Source organism: Solanum tuberosum, unplaced genomic scaffold, assembly GCF_000226075.1.
Source record: "Solanum tuberosum cultivar DM 1-3 516 R44 unplaced genomic scaffold, SolTub_3.0 scf00176, whole genome shotgun sequence".
Lineage (NCBI taxonomy): Eukaryota > Viridiplantae > Streptophyta > Magnoliopsida > Solanales > Solanaceae > Solanum > Solanum tuberosum.
This window is the reverse complement of record NW_006239100.1, coordinates 994,601-1,012,377: the sequence shown is the minus strand read 5'-3', so window position 1 is coordinate 1,012,377 and position 17,777 is coordinate 994,601.

The following is a 17,777-nucleotide window of genomic DNA, read 5'->3' as shown; positions in this document are numbered from 1 at the left end:
CTTAGGAAGCAGAAGCAGCCATGAAGGCCAAGTATCCTCATATCTTTTCTTGCGAATTCATTCCAGCTTGAGGTAATAGTTCATCTTCAGTTTTTCAGTCATTCATGCGTAATTTCAGTCTTAGTATCATGTTTCTTCAATTTGTACTTGCATTTTCAGAGTATTTGCATGTTCTTGGAACTTAGTTCCATCAGAAATTGGTTTCTAGTTATTGGTAGAGTTTGCAGCTTTTTCCCTCCCTATCCAGCCAGTTTAGACTTCATTCGAGGACGAATGTTCCCAAGGGGGAGATATTGTAACACCTCGGAAATCAAACTTAGAACTTTTAGCAAAAAACCAGTAGAACCTGGTGAACCACGACAGGGTTCACGGACCCTGAACCGAACCACGGTCTGTCGACCTATCTGTGGACTCACACCAGCCTTGAAGTGGTGGACCACGGGACCCTTCACGGGCTGTGTACCACCACACAAATCGAGGTAGCTTCCATAAAGTCAATCCAGAATAGCCCCTAACCTAGGTGAAGGACCACGAGGACCTTCATGGTATGTAATCCTTCACACGGTTCGTAAAGTGGACCGTAAAGTGGACTGTAAAGGCCCAAAACCAGCAGCTACTCGACCAAGGACCATGATCAGCTTGATGGTTCGTGGTCCCTTTGCTGGTCCATCAGAGGGGTCGTGGTCAGCTGCGTCAGATTTTAATGTACGGTCGTTTGGGTCTTTTCCCCTATATGTTAGACCCCTAAATTACGTCGTTTAACCCTAAAACTACGTAGTTTTGGTCAGTTTGAGCCTAGTAAATTAATTAGAACATATTCTAATCTATCTTTCACCAAAATCAAGAGAAACTTAAAGCAAATTAGAGAGAGACGTTGAGCAGCCCTCCAAGAAAATGCAACAAGGATTTCATCAGTTCCAGTCTCGAAATCTAAAGATTCCTCCATTAATTTCATCACAGGGTATGTCGGATTTCACTAGTGGGTTCCTTTCACCCATTAGGTCCCAAGAATTCAGTCAGGTTCCTGATTCCCTCCATATTATCTAGACCTAGGGTTTCTAGAATTTCAGTATATTATTATGAATTAGTTAGTTTAATGTACCTAATCAAATTATCATGTAGTAGTATTGTAATTGCCTAGATTCATGCATAAACTTAGAACCCTAGTTATGTAGTTCTTTTTGTTCATGAATTACATTAGCTAGGACAGATAAACAAATATACATGGCTTAGTTGTTGAATGTTTCATTATCATATATACATGTTGCATTTTAAGTTAGCATGTCAGATCTAGTTTACTTCAGTTATGTTATACATTTCATATATTCAGTAGGGAGTAGGCTTTATACCAAGTTGGACTAGGTTTTGTCACCTTAAGTCTCAGATATACGTGCCCCTGTAGGTTATATGTCCCCTATGTGGGCATCAGTTTAGTGATCACGCCAGTCATGCCTCAATGAGGCGTATACATCGGACTCCACATTTAGTTCATGTGATTTTACGTCAGTTATCAGTATGTCCCACAATCAAATTCTATTGCATTGACCAGGTTATCAGTAACAATTCAATATTCAGTTTCAGCATGTTATAAACTTGGTCATTGCATTCAGTTAGTTCATGTTCAGTATTTCTAGTATAGTAGCATGATTATCTTACATCATTGCTCAGTTATATGTTTTGTTCAGTTATATATGTTGTTCAGCTTCACTCTATCCTACATGCTCAGTACCTTTCAAGTATTGACACATACTCTGCACTACATCATTTCGTGATGTAGGTTCTTATCCTCAGCTTTCAGTTCACGCATAGATCGGTTCCTGATCTTCAACTCAGCAGTATCAGTGGTGAGTCCTCATTCTCTGAGAATGACAAACATGTTTCCTTTGTAAATTTCAGTCTTTAGTTTCAGTTTTGCTAGATTTAGCTGGGGGCATGTTCAAGCATTTCTAGTTAGTTAGAGGTTTTATTTCAGATATAGTTAGATTTAGTTTTAGCTTTGGAGTTTGATATTTCAGTTCTCATTAAACTCACAGTTTATTTTCAGATAGTAATGGGTATTCCCCATCATTTCAGTTTACATGGTATTTTAAGCTTCCGCACAGTACTTTCTAAATTCAGTTATCTTTAATTATGCTTATGATAGGCCAACAGGGTTAGCTTGGAGTCACTCGTGATCCTAGGTCCCGTGTTTACATCCAGGGAAAGGTTAGGGTGGGAAGGGGCATACATGCCTAAGCCAGCTAAGATCATATGCTTTATGCGGGCTAGGAAACTGGTGGGGCAAGGTTGTTTGGCTTATTTAGCTCATATTTGGGATGTTGAGGTTGAGTCTTCCTCTATTAAGTCTATTCCTATGGTGTCAGAATTAAGAGAAGGGTTTGCTAATGATTTGCATGGTATGCCTCCAGATAGAGATATAGATTTCTGCATTGACTTGGAACAAGATACTCACCCCATTTCCATCCTTCTTTATCGTATGTCTTCAGTATAATTGAGAGAGCTTAAGGCACAAATCCAAGAGCTTCTTGATAAAGGTTTCATCCATCTTAGTGATTCCTCGTGGGGTGCTCCTGTCTTGTTTGTTAAGAAGAGGGATGGTAGAATGAGGACTGGTGATTTTATCTTAAGCCATAGGGAAGTGAATTGATACCGGAATGACAAGTTATGGGTAAAGGAAGCCCCATTGAGTATACTTAGGGTGTAGAAAATTGAAGATTTTAGTAATAAAGTGCGTATAAAAATTTGGTTGGTCCTTTGAATTTGATGAGTATACATGAGTTTAAGGTGTCATGTTGATGAAAATGTTGACTTTTAGCGATAGTCAGGGTTGACTGAGCATAATTGTAATAAGAATTCGTGGTGGATTGTGACGGGATGCAAATATATAATAAGATTGTTGGTTAAGCGAATTTTGTATAGTAATTACAACTTGCTATTATCCAATGTCATGGTTTTCTAATATTTGGTGAATAACATGGTTGTATGGAAAGTTTTAAGAGATGGTGGGACACCACTCGAATAGAATTTAAAAGAGCTAGAGTTATAATGAAGAAAAATAATAGGATGTAGTATAACCTTTATAGGGAGGCAAGGGAAAGAAAATTTTATTTGATTGCAAAGGCTAAAGAGGTATATTCCGAAGGGTAGATAATTTGGGTTCAGAGAAGCGTGATTTCATTCGTCTTGTTGTGGCTATGGTAATAGTGTCACAAGTATCTCAGATTGGTTAAAAACTATTGGAAAGGACTTGAGAAAGGAGTGTACAAACATTAGTTCGAGTGTGATGATAAGTGCTTTGTTTTTTTTTGAGTTTAGTAATGAGTATGATTGAATTGTTAGTGAGGGATATTGAAAGATCGATGGAGAGACAGTCAATGATAAAGTGAAGATCCATGAATTCATAAAAATCTGCAAGGTACAAGTTAATATTGATAGATAAGAGGATTGTGTTATAGTTAGAATTTACAATTCAAAATTTTCATTGTAAGTCTACATTCGTGGTGATATATTTAGTCAAGGTATGAATTGGCAAGGTGAGAAATGATCATTTGTATCCGGTATTGAGCATTTGAAAGGACTTACACCTGGGTTGTGTCGTAAAGTTTATTACTGTTGATTTTTAAGTACCTAAGAAAGGTTTACATTTAAAAGTGTTGGTTTATAGTAGTGTTCATGATGGTTGTTAGCATTTAGAATGTGGACTTCAGTGGAATGATATGAAGAGTATGTGGAGCCAATTCAATGGAAATGACTGGTATTGACTCTTCAGAGGAAAATCATTAGTGATTTTCAGTAAAATTCTTACGTGAGCGTCTATTTCATTTTATACACAGTGGTGAGTATGTTTCACTAGCTATGATTACGTGTGTTTTCACTTTTGTGGGTGGATCCCTAGTGGTGGATCAGGGGTACCAATACTGCGATGTTCTCTTGGTTGAGTGGGAAGATTGGGAAGATTGGTTATTTTAAATGACATAACTGATGTTGACTTGGAGTTGTTAAAGTATTTTAGTGGTTCTACATGTAACACCTTGCTTATGAGAATTGATAGAAGAGCTACTATGCGTATTTATGGTTGTCCGACAATCTTGATATTCATCTTGTCATTGAGGTCATGTATCGATTATGTGTGGTTGAATGTGGGGATCACTGGGTCCAATTCTACTTTTCTAAAGAGGTGATCTACAATTACTAAATCTAGCATTTTGATCGTTTTGTTGGAAAGTTTGTATGCTTGGACATATCCATCGATGAGTATTTGATTTCTATAGATCAAATTTATAACTTAAGCTCATGCGAATTTGGGTGGTGAGATGGAGATAAGAACTATGATTGTTTGGGTATTATGAGTGTGTGTTGGTTGGTTCATGTTTACCTCTAATTGTGGTGAGTTTTGTTTTAGGATTTTATCATGGTTATGTGAGAAAGAATTCGTCCTAATGTTTGTGTCAAAGTCCTTGATAACATGTTGTAGACATATGTACCATCAACTTCGGTGGTTATTGGGAATATGTTTGTTGTTAGTTAAGTGTACATACAACAATAAATATCACCCGAGTATTGTGATGACTTCATAGAGGCATTGTATGGGAGGATGTGTAGGTATTCAATTGGTAGGTTTGGGGGCGAAGATTATATCAAAAAGTGAGACTAAATTTTGTTAAAAAAGACCTTTTGTATGAGGAAGAAATGATTGAATTTTTTTATCGCAATGTCTGTAAACTAAGGACATGCTAGACAAGTATCCCTAGTTGTTCAGCGATTCAAGTACTACTTTACCCTTACTTTAGCCAGTCTTTCCTAGTTGATCACTCGGGGAAAAGTGAGGGGTAAATTTGTATCTATTGTAACAAGCTGATTTCGTCATTAGCAAAAAGCAAATTGGGAAAGAATTGGGGCCAAAAAACTTTTCGTATTAACTTGAGAATTCATAGACTAATCCAGATTTAGACGAAATCAAAGTCAGTGGGGTCTAGGGAAATCTAGTAACAAATGGGAGATCTAATTATGATTTTGATCACATGAGTGGATAGCTAAGACGTTAAGGAACCCATACAACTTTAAGGAATTGAATTCAGGTGAGTAGAACTCCCAAAACTAATCTTAGCGTGAACGAGTATTTTTTGAGTGTCATGGGATGATGGTGTGTTGTGAAATAGGGGTTTTGAATTCTTATATCTGCTCACTGGTTCCGTGCAAGCTGTTGTGGCGGGTTGGGTACTCCATAGTGGGACATACGCGACTTAGGTTAGAAATAAAACCTCAAAGACGTTTTACTGTGCACTTTTCGACTTTGAGAGATAAGGAATGACCCTTGGTGTGTTCTTGACGGTTTTTCACCATTCTTGAGGCTAAAGGTAAGTTTTTACTCCCCGAATCCATGTTTTGATTCGTATAACTTAGTTTCTTGGGTAATTATCGATGGGGGAGGGTTTTGATCTGGAAATTATGGTGGAAAAAGCCCTAATCTGGAAATCAGAATCATGGGTTTGGTCTAGGGTTATTGAGTTCGTTATAATCCGGACAATTAGACCTTTTATTGTTGATCCTTGCGTGTAAATTGTTGTTTGTAGACCTAGAACAAGTGGAAAGAATCTGAAAAAGGGAAGATTCAAGTGCCTTAGGGAATTCAAGCTTGGATTCGAGGAGGTGATGGTTGTTATTTCATGTTTTGCGTGATGTATGTTAGAAATTGCTTCATTGTAATGCATGTTTATATGTCAATAATGTCTATTGATCACACCTAATGTAATTGAGTATGAACGAATGATTGTATGCCATGAATCAACACTTGATTGTATATGAGGAGAATGTACATTGTGATTGTGATTGTGGCTTGTTGAATTGATCGGGTGTCACCTTCCGACATGCTAACTAGGATCAGTTGCCATGTACTGGCATAAACGTTGGAACAAGTGTCACGTTATGACAAACTAACTAGGATGGGCTTCCACGTACTGGCATAAACATTGGAACGGGTGTCAAGATATGGCACACTGACAATTTGGGTATGGGTTCCATGAGAGGACCATTGAATTGGGTTCCATGAGAGAACCATTGACTTGACCTAACTATATATCTTAAGAATTGTGAAATTGTACATTGTTCGTAAGTGATAATCGATGTGTATTTATATATTCCGTTCATGTATGTGTTTACCTTGTTGTAATTCTAATATATGTTGTGCTTACTGGAATAGCTGTGTGATCCTACCAGTACAATGTGGTTGTGTAGTGATACTACACTTGCTTGTTCTTTGTTGAGTACAGGGAATCTTCAGGCTACTATTGATAGACCTCAGCTAGGTGACTATTGAGTGTGACCGGATTCAAAGGTGAGCCAATTCTTTCAAGCTACCATGGATATTTCTTGTTTAAGTCCACTCTTTTCAGACTCAGACTATTTGTTAAGGTGTTTTTTTAGTTTCGGGGTTCTACCCTTATTCTTAGACTTGTCTCTTATAGAGTTTTGATACAATGACTTTCAGGTTCTAATGGTTAAGACTTCTGAATTAGTTTGGTTAGTTATTTGTTAAAACCTTTGGAGTTTAGGGGAACTCCATTTTTATTGCCATTTAAACTTGCTTCTGTAACTTTAAATGCCTTAGTTTTCATAAACTTTGTTAATTTGGGTTGTAGTAATGGTTGTACAACCGGAGGGCTAGTTTGGGTGCCAACCACGCCGATCTGAGTCATGACATCCTCACCTCAAGAACTTTTCAAGAACTGAAATCATTCCACCTCAAGAAAAAATTACGGATAAAAATGACATGATTGGTGTGTGGGTGAACGAACCCAACAATATGAGAACTTACATACCTTAAAGAACTAGGTTCTTGGCGAAATCTTGGATGAACGCTTGGAATCTTGGACTTTTTCTCTTCTTGAATCTTCTCTCTAAAGTCCTAAACATTTTGGGGCTGAAAGAAACTGATTCTAATCTGTTTAGACCCTAAATTGGGTGTAATTCACACTTAGACTAAGTGGGGGTAAGGAAAAGACTAAAATGCCCCTCCTTAGTTCGGTTGGAAAGGCCCTGTCTAGAGAGGTTGCACTCAAACAGTCTTATCTCCCTCATCTGAACTCTGATTTTAGCAAACTCGGCGGCATTAGTAGGAAGTCCCAAACATCTTTGATTTGATACCTCATGGGCCACCTTACTCATTATGTGCTAAAAGTTATGGTTGTTTGAAATTAACCCAAAACTTAAATGAACTTACGGATGACTTGGATGAATTTCTCTTTAGTTCTTTTTGGAATTCAAGGTACTACATCTAGTGCCCTTAACACTTAAGAAAATTTAAATTCCTGAGTAAAATCTTACTCACAAAGAAGAATCGTTGGATTCTTAGCTCAATTTTTTTTTTGGGGGTGTTACAATTAAATATACTCATATGGATTATATTGTTTAAAAAAATAACTAAAACATTAAATTAAAATTATTTTTTTCACTTCCATCGGAGGGAAAGGGCATATGTTAGTCATTTGTATAACAGTAGGGGTAAATATGAGCCACTTTCATACGGAGGGGCATGTCAACTCTAAATGACAAAGGTTCTTTTTTTACTTCTTACATTTTTACGCTAAAAATAGAAGGAAAAAAACAAAAGCAAAATTAGATAAGGATAAGTTAATACTTCATGGGGAAGAGATTTATAATTCTTTGTAAATAGAGGGCCTTCTTCAATCTCATTACATTTCTTCATGGGCTTAAAATTTGTCTTTCTCTTAATTAGTACATGAGCTTGCAACAATAAGGAACAAATATATTCCTTAATTTTGCGATAGTAAGATATGTATATATATATACCCTTATGTCTAATAAATGGTGCACATATACCCTCGCGCCAACTATGTAAAATAAACTTAGGTGAACAATCACAGTTTATAATTACCCTAAATAAATGTATTTTTAATTAGATAAAATTGCAAGTATGAGTTATAATTTCTTATAAGATTTCATTATACTCTTTTGGTAAAATATAAAAGTCTAATAATATTTTAAATAAATATAGTTTTTTTAATTTCAGTTGTCAATAAAAGAGTTGTTTAATTCTCTGTTTTATTAAAAGAATTATATATATATATCTATATATATTCTTTTTAAAATTCTAATTTCTTTAAGATATTAGCCTTAATGGTGGATAGCTAGATCAAAGGGACATTTCCTTTTAAGTGAAAATAAATGTATTATAAATTCAGAAAAGGGCCTAAAATGCCCCTCAACTATTCGAATTGATACAAAATTACCCTTCATGCACCTTTCGACCCCCAAATATCCCTCACATCAACCTTTTGGCTCATAAATATCCTCGATATTAACCCTCCGACTTGTATTTGCCCTTACTTTTAACACCTACCCTAAAGTTAAATAATTAAATACTTATTTATTATGTCGTCTAATTTGATTGGTCGAAATTTAAACCCTTTTCAAATAAATAATAAAAAACACATATAATTCATATTTTGATACAATACACTTGACTATAATAATCATGAAATATTATTTATTTCATGATATCTTTCCATTAGCCTATTTTAAATCAGTGCCCAATTTATTATAGCTGAACTCATAACTTGGGATCCTCTAAAATGTGCATATGAATGCTCATATTAAATATTTATTTTTTATTAATACAAAATTTTCTATTAATTATTCAATTCTCTTGTTCGTTCCCTCCTTTATTATTATTTTTATCTCCTTTTCTTAATTGGGATATTAGAGACTCAAACTTGAAATGAATTTCCATGTTCATATTCTTTTAATTTATATTATTATCATGATGGGGTTGGGTGGGGAGAGGAGAAAAGATTATTTTTATTCATTTATTTTGAATTTTGGGTACACATAAAAGAAAAAATGATATTAAGTTATCTTTTATTTAACCAATTATTTCTACATAAATGTCCTCATTATTATCCTCCTTCTTTCCTCTATTGTTTTGTAATAAGTTTTAAAAATTAAATTTTATCATGATGGACAACATTCAAGAAGAAGAAAAAGTACAAGAGTGAGGAAGTAAAAGGAGGGGGTGATTTTACAATGGAACCCAAAACTAGGTTAATCATATGAGTTCATATATTAACTAATTTCAAATTATTTTAACGGATACGGGCCTAAAGTACCCATAAACTAAGGGAGTTGGTACTATATTGCCCTTCAATCCACCTTTTATGTGTGGGCTGTTAGAATTAGACATTTTTTAGCCAAAAAATTAATGTCAGGGTATTTGGGGGTCGAAAGGTAGACAGAGGATAATTTTTTACCAATTCAATTAATTAAGGGGTATTTTAGTCCCTTCTCCGTTATAAATTAGATAAAATTTCGACTATGAGTTATAATTTCTTACAAGACTTCTTTATTGACTGTTAAGGTAAAATATAAAAGTTGAATAAAGTTTTTAATAAATAGTTTTTTTTTATTTTGGTTGTCAATCAAAGATTTATTTACGTCTTCTTTTTTATAATTATCTTTTTTCCAAATATTTTATCTCTTTTTCATAATTGGATATTAGAGACTCAAACTTGAAATGAACCTACATGTTCATATTCTTTTAATTTATATTATTACCATGATGGGGTTGGATGGGGAGAGGAGAAAAGATTATTTTTATTCATTAATTTTGAATTTTGGGTACACATAAAAGAAAAAAGGCTATTAAGTTATCTTCTATTTAACCAATTATTTCTATAGAAATGTCCTCGTTATTATCCTCCTTTTTTTCTCTATTGTTTTGTAATAAGTTTAAAAAAATTAAATTTAACATGATGGAAAACATTCAAGAAGAAGAAAAAGTACAAGAGAGAGGAAGTAAAAGGAGGAGTGATTTTAATAGGGACCCAAAACTAGGTTAATCACATGAGCTCATATATTAAGTAATTTCAAATTATTATAATGGATAAGGGCCTAAAGTACCCTTAAACTAAGGGATTTGGTACTATATTGCCCTCCAATCCACCTTTTAAGTGTGGGCAGTTATAATTAGACATTTTTAGCCAAAAGATAGATGTCAGGTTATTTGGGGGCCGAAAGGTAGACGGGGGATAATTTTTTACCAATTCAATTAGTTAAGGGGAATTTTAGTCCCTTCTCTATTATAAATTAGATAAAATTTCAACTATGAGTTATAATTTCTTACAAGACTTTGTTACTGACTGCTATAGTAAAATATAAAAGTGGAATAAAGTTTTTAATAAATATAGTTCTTTTTTAAATTTTTCTTGTCAACTAAAGATTTATTTACGTCTTCTGTTTTTAAATTATCTTTTTTCCAAACAATTTTTTTTAGATTGCTTCAAGATATCAGCCTCGATGGTGGATAGTCAGATGAAAGGGTTATTTTATTTTAAGTGATAAACACTTATGGTTACTAGATAAAAAATAAGTTTGACCAACCAATCATATATATATATATATACACACACTATCACCACCGCGAGCGGGACTGGCACTCGAGAACCATTGTTGGCCCCAAGCGAACCCTTGGTCTAGCTTACTTACTCAGCGGAAGACTTAATTCAACAAATATAACTCTATGTAATAAACTTGAATGTTATAATGGAACATTCAACTTGGCCAATAAGGCAAACTCAAGTCTTAACATAAGATAATGACAACGAAAAGACTAGAGAACTAACATCTAACTGCCTATGAAGCCTCAAAAACAACTAAGATGGATGTCGGGACAAACCCCACGACATCCTAATGAACTAATAGATTAACTGAAAGCAATAGAAAGGAGTTCTCCGGAATGCAAGGAGGCTAACCAACTGACTCTAGAGTGCTCACTCGATCAACGATGCACTGGATGCCGATCCTAGTTACCTGTGTCTGCATCATAATAAGATGCATGCCAACTGGCATTAGTACGTTGAATGTACGAGTATGCGAATTGGAATGCTAAACACAACATAGGCTTGAAAGGAATCTGAAGAACTTACATGGCTCAACACAACTCAACATAACTGAACTCATTTCAATATAAAGTAGTTTAAAACAAGTGCAATATAAAGAAAACTTGTTTAAAACATGATGTCAACTCTGTGTGTATGCAAATATACATATAACTCTGAGATGTATATATAAATACAAATAAACTGTGCATTTAAGAATAAAATTACTTCTCTGGCAGTTTCTCTTACCGACAACTATCACGTAAGAGTTATTGTGATGATACAACGTTTTGCCTCACGCTGCCAGGCCGTCCTATACCTTGCCAAGGATATAGAACCTGAACTACTAAGTGGATCCACTAGTCTATGATAAAAAGCACTAAAGGAATCATCTAAAAAGTATGACCCTTTTATACCCATGATGGCTACATGGTTTATGGGGGCTGTGAGTTGTCTGAACTCTCCCCCATATCGGTGCTCAATACTACTCCCAAAAATATAATATTAGTTCTTATGTTTAAAAACATACTTTTTTCTATGATTTGAGAATAGTGCTCAAAAACTTAGCTCAAAGGCTATCATGGAAATAAAAGTTTCCTCTCTTGCTTCATTTAGAAGGCGATTACTCATTTCTGAAAACTATCCCGAAGGCTCTTTGGAAATCGAGGTTTCCTTTCTTGTTTAAATGTGAAAACATTTTAAATCCTTTGAGAATACATAGTACCCATATACTTTTGAAGAAATGAACTTCAAACTTTACTCTTTAATCTTTACTCAACTTGAACTTTAAGTCTTCAAACAAAGTTAAAACATTTGACAAAGACTTTTGGAAAACTCTAAGAAATTCTCTTGACTTGACTCTTACTTTTCTTGACTTTGATCTTAACTTTCCTTGAATTGGATTATGGATTCAAGGTTCATGACCTCATGTTTATGGATGATTTCATGATGTTTTGATGTACATTAGAGTGTTGGAATCAACTAGAAAACATAAGTATATTGCTAAGGAACAAGTAATAAAAGGTGGGGAATGAGTGGGGAGAACTGGCATCCCTGGCGCTCTGAGAGGCGCGGGGCACTAGTCCTCAAAATTCAGAGAACAAGTTGGGGAGCACTGGTTGGCGCGGTGCCCCAAGGGTGAAACTTCAGAAACCTTTTTGTGGCGCACTGGCTGGCGCGACGCTCCACCTCCTTCCCAGGTGTTTGTCGACTTTTCTTGCTCGTTTTTCATCTCAAAACTCTCTAAACTTCAATGGTTCTTTCCCCAAACACTTAGAATCATTTGTACCCTCAATATACATCATATTATACTTGAAAATCACAACTAACAACATGAATCAGTCTCAAGAAAACTCTAACAAGACAACCCACAAGAAATCAAATGAATTTCATCAAGAACTCAATGATTTACTTTCAAATCTAATAACTTCACTGAAATTGAATCATGATTGGCACATGGGTGAACTAACCCAATGCTATTCGATCTCACATACCTTGTAGGGATCACCCCCGACGAAATTCACAAACTAAACTCGACGATCTTGACGATTCTTGCTTCTCTTCTCGTTTCTCCTCTTCTTTTCTCTTTTCTCCAAGCCCTAGCGTATTTTGGTAAAAGCGTAAACTAGATATAATTCTGATTAGACCCTAACTTAATTACCAAAAATGAGATAAAATAATTGGGCAAGGAAAAGACCAAACTACCCTTTCAAAATCCGGATTGGACTTTCCTTATTCCAACAACCCAATTTCCAAAGGGAATAACTCACTCATACAAACTCGGAATCGTGCAAACTCAGCGGCGTTGGAAAGATCATTCCAAGAGATTTCCTACAATATCTGGAAGTACACCTAACTCATCTTGAGCTAGAAGTTATGGCCATTTGAAGTTGGCCAAAAATCAAGTTAATATAACTTACAAAATTTCCAGATTTTTCATTCTTTCCAAAAATGACAATTTCCAAATATTAGCTTCTTCCTAGTTATTTCAAATTGCGAGATGTTACATATATATACACTAGGTAATTTACCCTCGCTTAGCGGGGGCATAAATAATCTTTCTAAGCTTTTGAACAACCTTTCCAATAATCGATTGTTATAAGAAAAAAGAGAGTAAGTTTTAGTAGGTTTTAAGAACATTTGAACATAAATTGAATGATTTGACATTATCACATATCTCAAGAATTGTAAATATATAATAAATGATTAAAAATATCTTGATATCTAATAATTTTTTTACATAATTTATCATAATATATGTTTGGTGATATAATTGTCCTGTTAAAATTGAGTGTTATTTTTATGTAGCGATGAAGCATCACTGTTTCTATTTTTTTGTATATGAAAAAATAGAATGTGATAATTTAATGGTTAGAATAACTCCTTTTTAAAAAAAATATGTGAAAGTTTTCGATAATCAATATTAGTTATAAATAAGTAAAGACTGTTAAAAAATATTCACCACAACAACATAAAAAAGTTTTTTTTAGAGACAATCTACTTATTTGAGGTCAAACGTTCACCACTTTTCGTTGTAGTTACTTTGGAACTCTAACAAAATTTATAGAAGGAGAAAAATAAATTTGAAGAGCAACAACAAAATAGTATTGTTGACCCTTTTAGAAATTCATTCTTCATTAAATTGCTGCTCTTAAGGCCCTTCTAAATACTTCATCAATGCAACTTTACGACTTTTCAGAAATATGTACGTATAATTATTGCATTATGAAAGTACAAGTAGCTCAAACTATTGGATTCTAGACTCATATTAAAGAAATATTCTCAAACATGAAAAAATAAAAAATGAGTCTAACCTAGATAACTCAAGCGCTCAACAATGACTTGGGATATGATGGACAACAAATCTATGTTAATAAACATATCTTTTGTAGCTTAAAATATTACTTTTATTCATAGTAGGATTTGTTTCATATTCTTCAAATTAAAATTGCCGAAAATAGTCATAACTCACACCAAAAATATTTAGAAGAGCCGAATGAGAAGGCAAAGAAGGAAAACATTAAAATGACCAAATTTTGTCCAAATGAGATCATATACATACCAAACAAAAAAAAGTCAATACAATTTTAAGGACACAACAAAACAACGAGAAAAAGCATACATTAAAGGGAGTAAACTATGAGATATCCAATGATGATAACAAATCATTCTACCAGAGAATATCCTATGTTTTGAAATAACATACCTCAAAAAATTGACTAACACTTCACTCAACTTTTAATCCTTAAAGTACTCATAGTATCTACTAATAAAATTTAGTCAAAATAGATAGCTGACAATATAAAAGCAAAAAAATAATGGCATGCAAAGTTATTAAATCTAAGATGATTTTTTAAAGAACAAAAAATATCATACTTGTATATGAAGGAATAACGTTGTTGATGAAGAAATTAGACATTTGTAAGAGATATTTTTATTGTACCTTCAACAATTCTAGTATAGAAAACTTGCACTACTAGAAAACTGCTAAAAAACGACGGAAGAAAAAGCGACGGACTAAGAGATGTCGTCCGTCGCTTTTTAATTAAAATAATTATTTTAAAATTATTTTACAAAAAGCGACGGACTGCATCTCTTAGTCCGTTGCTTTTTATTAAAAATAATTATTTATAAATTAAACAATAACCACGCTGTCCGTCGTTTTAATTTATTTTATTTTATTAATTAGTTTTTGAATAAAGCGATAGACGACATCTCTTAGTCCGTCGCTTTTTGGTCAAAATATCTAGTCAAACATTTTTAAAAAGTGACGGACAACGTCTCTTAGTCTGTCGCTTTTTTATTAAAATATTTTTTTTTATTTTTTTTTAAAGCGACGGACGGCATCGCTTAGTCCGTCGCTTTTTTCACGGATTTTTCCTAATTAATTATTTTATATAGATAGTGGCACAGTCCGTCTCTTTTTATTAAAAATAATTATTTATTAATTTAAAAAAAGTCACGCCGTCCGTCGCTTTTTATTAATTTTAATTGTTTAATTATTTTTTAAATTAGCGATGGACAACATCTTTATGTCCGTCGCTTCTTGGTCGGAATATCTGGTCAAATATTTTAAGAAAGCGACGGACAATGTCTCTTAGTCTATCGCTTTTTGGTCAAAAATGTTTGGTCAAACATTTTTTTTTAAAAGCGACGGACATAGAGACGTTGTCCGTCGCTTTTTAAAAAATATCTGCACTAGCAGACGCGATTTTCCCCATTTCTCTATATAAAAAACAAAATTGAGAAATATTTTGATTTAATTTTATTAAATTGTCTTCCGGAGAATAGTTTTGTGTAAAATAAAAAATAAAAAAAATTATAATACCGACTTCCAGATGTCAGTAAAATTAAATAGCCTGTACTAAATTAATATTTTCAATTAAATTTAAATAAATCGTCCTCCGAATGACGGTTTTATATAAGTTAAAAAATAATTTAATATAAAATACCGACCTCCCGATGTCAATATTATTTAATTAACATGATTACTTTTTATTTATCTTAAAATTTAATGTCATGATGTCGGTATTTTTTATTATATCTAATTACTTTTAATAAAAAGCGAACATCCGGAGGTCGGTATGTTTAAAATATTCCTATTAATCATAATTTTGCTATTGTGCATAATATTAAAATTTAATTTTACACCTACGATTAATTGTTCAAAAAGTGTAACAATTTTGTATACTTTTACAAATAAAATGTTAGAATTCGTGAAATAAATAAAAAAGTGTCTATAATCCATATTTAGAGTATGAAACTACGTTGATATGAATTAGGAGATAATTATACTTATATTTATAGAGTAATGTACAAATTATATCAGTCCGTCATCTAATCATAAACTTAATATCTCATGTCATGATGTAGTAGAGGTGAAGATCTAACACATAATCCATTCCAGTATGAAATGCTAGATAGTATTATTATATACGTTCGATCTTGAATGGATGTCAAGTGTAGTGATCACCTCCTAATTATGATGACTTGTAAAGGATACTTCATCGGAGTATGAAATACGTTGATTAATTATATATATATTCCTTGAGTAGTTTAAGAAATCAAGTCTTATATACTAGTGGTTCAGATATGAAATACATTATCAATTAAAGAAATACCGATGATCAATTCAAGGAGATTTATATATTAAATTTGATATTGATAAACTTTTGTTGATCAATAAAATTAAATTTATATAATTAGAAGGTATATAATTTAAATTTATAAAATCAACTTGATCAATAAATTAAATTTATTAAATTAAACTTTTGTTGATGTGTAGTTAATTTATATATATATAAATATGGCCAAACACATATACAACCCCTCTAATCGAATTTAAGGGTTAAAATGGAACAAGGCTAAGTTGGAGTGCCAAAATGAAAAATGTGGACAAGTTAGAAGGGTTGTATATGTGTTTGGCCATATATATAATTAGAAGGTATATAATTTAAATTTATAAAATTAACTTGATCGATAAATTAAATTATTAAATTAAACTTTATGTTGATGTGTAGTTAAATATTATATATATGTATATATATGTATATATATGGCCAAACACATATACAACCCTTCTAACTTGTCCACATTTTTCATTTTGGCACTTTATCTTAGCCTTGTTCCATTTTAACCCTTGAACTCCATATTTTACGTTCCATTTTAAGACGAAATACTATTTTTATGATTTATTTATTTTTATATATATTCTTCAATTGCAACTTCTTATTTTAAATCGACATGTGTCATTTAATTTTAGTTAAAAAATTAAAAATTAACAAAAAATAATTCTTTTTAAAAAATAATAATTTCTTTTTAAGAGTGTTATGTATTTTTGTGTGAAAAATAACCGACGAATTTTCTTTCTTTAAAATCACTGACAACCTAATTATAACAAAGTCAGTCAAGTTGTAACATTGTTTAGTAGTGTTATTAGCAATGAACAAGAGTCTTTTTTTAGTAGTGTTATTAACTAAGTCAATCGAGTCTTTTTGAAGATGGGTTTTTTTATTCGTATTGATTCATATTAAAAATTAAAAGTGAGTATTTGCGTTAAATTTAGATAGCCTAGATGATAAGAAAAAATAAATAAGTATGTATATGTATATGTATGTATGTATGTATGTATATGTATATGTATATGTAATTTTAATTAATAAAATCAACCTCAAAAGGTGAGTTTATATTAAAATAAATTAATAAATACCGACCTAAAGAGGTCGGTATATTTAAATAATTATTTTATTTAGTAATATCGACTTCACGATGTCGGTATGTTGACACCCAATTTTGACAAACCTATAAACCCCTTTTCGAAAAGTGCTATTTGGTTAAATACGTGTTTTTTTTAAAATATTCCGAGTTTAAATTTTTATTTGATTTCGTCTAAAAATTATATATTTTAGTTTGCATGCTTTATAAAATTATCGTAAATATTTTTAAAATTATAAGTAAAACTCGGAATAATTATTTTATTCAAATGTTTTAAAATTTAAGTGATTTTTATTATATAAAATGTTATAATATTTGTAGTATTTTAATTGGATAACATTTCTTTAATTTTTCTCGAAATCATTTAATTTTTAGCCCATTCTAATCAAATTCCTTTCAATTCTAGCTTTTTCCTTATTCAATTCATTGCAATTCTAGCCACCTCAATCCAATTTCGTTTTTCAATTATAGCCTCTTATATCAATTTTAGTTGCAATTTTAGATATTCATTCATTGCAATTATAACCCTTTTTGTCCAAATCTTGAAACATTAGTTTAAATCTTAACCGTCCATCCTTTAAGTGAATCCTAGATCAAATCCTAGCCGTTCATCTTAACTAATCCAATGGCTCAAGTTAAATCTAGTAACCTTCCTATTTTTGACATAAAAAA